Source organism: Dipodomys spectabilis, unplaced genomic scaffold, assembly GCF_019054845.1.
Source record: "Dipodomys spectabilis isolate Male_0828 unplaced genomic scaffold, ASM1905484v1 ptg000114l, whole genome shotgun sequence".
Lineage (NCBI taxonomy): Eukaryota > Metazoa > Chordata > Mammalia > Rodentia > Heteromyidae > Dipodomys > Dipodomys spectabilis.
In genome coordinates this window covers 1,450,033-1,456,684 of record NW_024870791.1, presented here as the reverse complement: position 1 = coordinate 1,456,684, position 6,652 = coordinate 1,450,033, and positions in this window count along the sequence as shown.

Sequence of the window (6,652 nt, the reverse complement as noted above, 5' to 3'; positions counted from 1 at the left end):
ACCGAGTAGGAAAGTCCATAAGACTTGTGTTTGTGTAAGTATGTCTGTGTGTGAGTCCTGTTGCTTGAGCTTGTACTGTTTTGCTCAAAGCTCTACTAATCTCAGCTTTTTAGTGGTTATAATTGGAGGTATCATGTACTTTCCTGCCCAGGCTGGCACCAACTTTGATTCTCAGATTTCAGCCTCATAAATCTGGCCTGGCTCTACATTATATTCATTCTAATTAAACACCAAAACAGAAAAAAAATCCTGGAGTTTAGCTGTGGTTCAACTCTCAGAACTGGGAAAATTTCTGGGACAGCACCCAGACCCTGAGTTCAAGCTGGAGGACAAACACAGAAGAAATAAAAAGAGTATAGAAGTACAAAAGGAAGAGTCAGTGACAGAGGTTGAAATGAATCAAACAAATCAATCAAATTGGTTTCTCACACATGTTGTACAAGGTACTCAGGAGAATTAAATCTAAGATTCACGATTCCTGGTCAGCCAAGGCAGGAGGGTCCATGAGACTCATATATCTAATTTTCCACCAAAAATAAGCTACAATTTGTACTTTGGCTCATTTGGTTGAGTGCTAGTCTCAAATAGAAACTTTGGGACAAAACCTAGGCCTTGAGTTGAAGTCCTAGACATACATTTCAAAACAAACAAATACCCCCACGACTTAAAAAATGATGGGAAAAGAAAACTAAGGTTTGAGTTGGTTCATGTATGTATTCCTATCCATTCTAGGTTCAAAGCTAGACTGGGCAGGAAAGTACATGAAACTGTTAACCCCAACTACCCCACCAAAAGCTGGAAGTGCAGATATGACTGTAGATGTAAAGCACTGTATTTGGTGCAAAAGATAATTAAAAAAAACTGCTGACCCAGAGTTCAATTCTTAGTGCTAAAAAATTGTAGGAGAAGTGAAGAAAGGCCAATTGTAAATTTAAATATAAGCCTGGTGTTTGTTGATCGTGGCTGTAGTTGATTCTTGCCTGCAAAAATCTTGGGATCAAGTTTCAAGGTCAACCCAAAAAACAAAGTCAAGGAGACTTTGTGTGTGTATGTGTGAATGTTTGTGTGTGTGTGTGTGTGTGTGTGTGTGTGTGTGTGTGTTTCTATGTGTGATGTGTGTGTTTCTGTAGTATCCTTTGCCTAGTGCCCTAGCAGTCCCAGCTTTTGGGTGGTGAATTGGAGATAAGAATGTCATGGACTTACCTGCCCAGGCTGGCTTTGAAACATGGTCCTCAGATTTTAGCTACCTTATTTAGCTGGAAGTTGAGCTGTGGCTTAAGTGGCAAACTGGGCAAATATTTTCTGGAACTGCAGGCAGACCCTGAGTTCAAGCCCCAGGACATGCGCAGAAGAAAGAAAGAAGAGTACATGTAACCAAGGAAGAGCGAGTGACAAAGGCTTAAATCAATCAAGCATCAGTGGCTCATACATGTTTTACTAGCAATTCAAGAGCCTGAAATCTGAGGATGATGGTTCATGGCCAGCCTAGGCAGGAGAGTCCATGACTCTCGTCTCTAATTAATCAACCCCCCCAAAAAGTGCCAAAAAGTTATGATGTTTCTCATGTAATAGAGGATATCCTTGAATAAAAACTTTTAGGACAGAATATGAGCCCCAAATTGTAGACCCTGGAACAGCACACGCATACAAAAAATAGAAAGTAAATAAAAGAAGGAAGTGGCAAGTACATATTAAAGTTTTAAAATGACACAAGGGTTGTTGGTCATGTGGATAATCCTAACTACCCAAGAGCCTGACATCTGAGGATTGTGGTATCAAGTTAGCCTGGGTAGGAAAGTGCTTGAGATGCTTATCCCAGCTACCTAGCACAAAGCCCTGAGCTGGAGCTGAGGTGGTAAAGCAACAGCCTTCAGTTAAAAAGCTAAGAAACAGTCCCCAGAGCCAGAGGTCAAGCTGCAGGGCCACTAAAAATTACAAATAACAAACAATCAATACAAAGGAGAGCGGAAGAACAGAGACTGAAATCTGAGGATGCACAATTCAAAGTTAATGCATGGAAGAAAATCCATGAGACATTCTGGTATGTGTGCATCTGTGTGCCATCTTGCAGCTTGTGTGTGCCTCCTTGAACTTGTGATGGTTTGTTCAAGGACATAGCTCTACCACTCCAAGATTATCAGTGGTTAATTGGAGGTCATGGTCTCATAGATTTTCCTTCTCAGCCTGGCTTGATTCATGGTAGGCTTTCCTCAGACTCTTATCTCCAATTAATTGTCAAAAAGAAAAAAAAAAAGCCTGGAAATTGAGTTATGGCTCAAGTGGCAGGATTGGGCAATCAGTTTCTGGGACAGCAACCAGGCCCTGAGTTCAAGCCCCAGGACAATCACAGAAGGATTAAAGAAAGAGAGACTAGTAGTGCAGAAGGAAGATCCAATGACAGAAGTTTAAATAAATCAAGCATTGGTAGCTCACCGATGTTCTATCAGCTACTCAGGAGGATGAAATCTGAGGATCACCATTGATGGCCAGCCCAGGTAGGAGAATCCATGAGACCCTTATGTGTCATTTCTCACCAAAAATATGGCACTAGCTGTGTTCTGGTTCATGTGGTATACAAAAACAAAGAAAAAAGAACACAAATTATGAAAGATGAGAGAAAGAGAAAATTATCATTTAAAAATGAGCCATGGGTTGTTGGTTTATTTGTGTATTCCTAGCTACTGAGGAAGTTGAAATATGAGGATCACAACTCAAAGCCAGCCTGGGTAGGAAAGTGATTGAAATTCTTATCTTCAACACCCAGCAAAAGCTGGAAATGAAGGTGTGATAGTAGTTGTAAAGTACTGAAATATAGCGAAAATCTGGGAAACGGATTCCTGGTCCATAATTCAGCCCATAGTCGACCAAAAACAAAACTGATAGAAGAGAAGAAATGACCATTTGAGATTTAAAAATAAGCCTGGCGCTATTGGTTCATGCTTATAATTTTAGATTTCAGGAGCCTGAAGTTTGAAGACAGTATTGAAAGGCCAGTCCAAACAGGAAAGGCCATGGGGCTTTTTTTCTTTGTGCCAACCTACGGCTTGAATTTGTGTAGGAGCTCTACCACTCCCAGCATCTTGGTAGTTGATGAAAAGAATCTCATGAACTTTCCTGTTCAGGCTGGCTCCAAACTGTGATACTCAGATTTCAGTCTCCTGAGTCTTGCCGGGCTTTACATGTGACTCATCTCCAAAAGAAAGAAAAATAAAACCTGGCGATTGAGCTATGGCTCCAATGGCAGAAATGAGAAAATAATTTCTGAAACAGCACCCAGACCTTGATATTAACTTCAGTGCCAACACACACACAAAGAATAAAATAAATGTGGATAAGGGTGGGAGAAGGAAGAGCCAATTTCACAGTTTAAAATGAGCCAAGCATAGGTGGCAAACACCTGAGATGGTAGCTACTCAGGAGGCTCAAATCTGAGGCTCACAGTTGAAAGCCAGCCCAGATAGGAGAATTCATATACTCAACTCTAAGTAGCTACTTAAAACCAAACAACATCAAAAAATAGCCACAAGTTGTGTGTTGGCTCATGTCTTAATTTGCTAGTCTTGAGTAAACCCCTCGGGGATAGCACCTGGGCTGATTTGTAGACCCAGGACCGCATACACAAGGAAATAAAATTACAAAAAAAGGTGTAAGGATTGCAGGAAATATGGCTTAGTGATAGAGTGCTTGCCTAGCATGTTTGAATTCCTGGGTCTGTTTCCTCAGTACCTCATGAATAGAAAAGGCTGGTAGTGGCATTGTGGCTCAAGTAATAGAATCCTCACCTTCAGTAAAAGAAGCTCAGGAACAGTGCCCAAGCCCTGATTTCAAGTCTCAAGACTAGGGGAAAAAAGGTGTGAGAAAATCCAATTAAAGTTTCAAAATTATCCATGAATTTTTGATTGGTGTGTTTAATCCTAGTGATTCAGAAAGCTAAAATCTAATGGTTGTTGTTCATACCCAACCTGGGCAGGGAAGTGCCTAAGTCTCCAACTAATCAGCAACAAAATCCAGAAATGAGGATGTGCTTGTAGTTGGAAAGCACCAGCCCTGAGGAAAAAACTGAAACAGTGCCCTGGCTCAGAGATCCAGCCTCAGGATCACAATAAGAGAATTAAATGATTGAAGAAGAGAACCTTGGACTGTTGGCTCATGTCTGAAATTCTAGAAAAGCAGGAGGCTGAAATATAAGATCCAGTGTAAAGGCAAACCCAGTCAAGAAATTCCAGGAAACCATGGGACTTATGTTTCTTTGAGCCTGGCTTACTTTGCTGAATATAATTTTGTCCAAGTCTTTCCATTTCCTAACAAATGGGGCAATGTCATTCTTTCTGCTGGAGGCATAGAATTCCATGGTGTACTGAGTCAAGCAGAAAAGGTCAGATAAGTTGATGTTAGGGAAATGAACCCTAAGGTATGTATTCAAATGTTTTTTTTTCTTTCATGCGATTGTTTCTATCACATTTATAAGATTATTTCTTTGTTGCTTTATATGTTCCTCCCCTACAGTATAACCCCTGCTTACACTGTATTTGATGTCGGTATAATTTTGTGGAGGGGAAGGGGAAAAACAAATCGTTTAAAAAGGGATACACGTGGACCCAATACAACCATGAGATGTACAAGTCGTTATGTCGAAAACGAACTTTACAACTTTGGTGGAGGCGGGGGAGGTGGAGCAGGGACGACTGGGTGGGGGGGGAGGGGGATGATGGGAAGGGATGAGAAGAGGAAACAAAGGAGGAGGCTACAATTATTGATAAGAAATATACTCATTATCTTGCCCATGTAATTGTAACCCCTATGTACAGTATTTTCACAATAAAAAAAGGAAAAAAAAGAAATTCCAGGAGACTGTTTTGTGTGTGTTAGCCACACTGGAGATAGGATTTTTTTGATTGAATGGAAATAAGAGTTTCATGGACTTTCTTGCTCAGGCTGCTTTCAAACTATGATGGGCAGATTTCAGCCTCGTGTATCAGGCCAGGCCTTGCAAGAGTTCAAGCTCCAGGACCAACCAACATAAAAATAATGAAATAAATGAAAAGAAGGGTAGAAGAAGAGAAGAAAGAGGCAATACCAGAGGTTTCAATGAACCAATCATTGGTGGCTCATATCTGTGATTCTAGCTACTCAGGCTGGAATTTGAGGATACTGTTTAAAGCTCAGCTCAGTTATATGAGTTCATAAGTTCTCTCTCTGTATCTTCCTCTCTCTCTCTCTCTCTCTCTCTCTCGTGCCAATCCTTGTGTTTGAACTTGCACTCTTTTCACTCTTTTCTTCAATGACCTACTTACTTTCTGATTTTTATTGGTTAATTGGAGAAAAGAGTGTTAAGGACTTTCCTCAATTTTCAGCTTCCCGAATCTGGCCTACCTCTACATGAGTCTCTTGTCTCCAATTAACTTCCCCCCAAAAGCCAAATATAATGGTTAGTCCCATATATGCACTGAGACAGCATCTGAGCTTCAATTTCTACTCCTAGGACAAGCAAAAATGAAGAACAGAAAGTGGAATCAAGCACATATTAATGTTTTAAAAGGACCCAAATGTTGCTGGTCATGTATGTAATCCTTACTATACAAGAGGCTGACTTCTGAGGATTGCAATGTCAAATCAGCCTGGGCAGGAATGTTCGTATGAGACTCTTCAAAAAGAAAGAAGCCGGAAGTTGAGCTGTGGCTCCATTGGCAGAACTGAGCAAAATCTCTGAGACAGTGGCCAGTCCCTAGATGGAGAAAAAAAAACATAAAACATTTTCAAAAATAAATAATAAATTGTAATACAGAAAAAATCATGTTTAATATGATACAAAGGAAAACTGTTATTTTTTTTAAGTGCAGCAAACAAAAACGTACTACAGAGTTTCAAAATGACATACTGAGAGTAAGGGGAAAAGGAAATTTTTTTAAGTTTATGTAAATATTAAATCCAAACTGACATGGACACAACCTAATATGAGCAGAACCTTATCTCTCACTTGTAATTTCTTACAAACAATTGTCCCTCCAGTTTCAGCACTAGCATCGAGATTTAGGAAGGACCTCTCTATGCAGCCTTGAATGAATAGGGATCTTCCTGCTTTAGCCTCTTGAGTTAGAAATACAGGCTTTGCCCTTATTTTAATACACAAATTACACTTTACAACTCAACATCAATATTCAAATAATGGATTATGTGTAAAAGCATGAATAAACATCCACCAGAGAACCTCTGAGCAATACAATCATAACAGTAGAAAATTAGCTACCACTTAAGGTAGGTAACAGAAGGAAGATTTAGCATTTTTTTTTGGAGGTGCAGGGGTCTGAACACAGGCCCTCATGCTTGCTAGGTATAAAATTCAGTGATATTAATTACATCTACACTACTTTTTAACCATTACCTCTGCTTGTGAACTTTCTTTTCAATACTGATGGAATCCACAGAATGACCTGCACCAGAAACTTTTGTTGTTTTGTTTTTGATCGGTCATGGGGCTTGACCTCTGGGTTGGGCACTGTTCCTGTGCTCTTCAGCTCAAGGCGAGTTGTCTACCACTTGAGCTACAGCGCCACTTCCGGTTTTCTAGTGTTTTATTTGAGATAATAGTTTCACATACTTTTCTGCCTGGGCTGGCTTTCAACTGTGATCCTCAGATCTCAGCCTCCTGGGT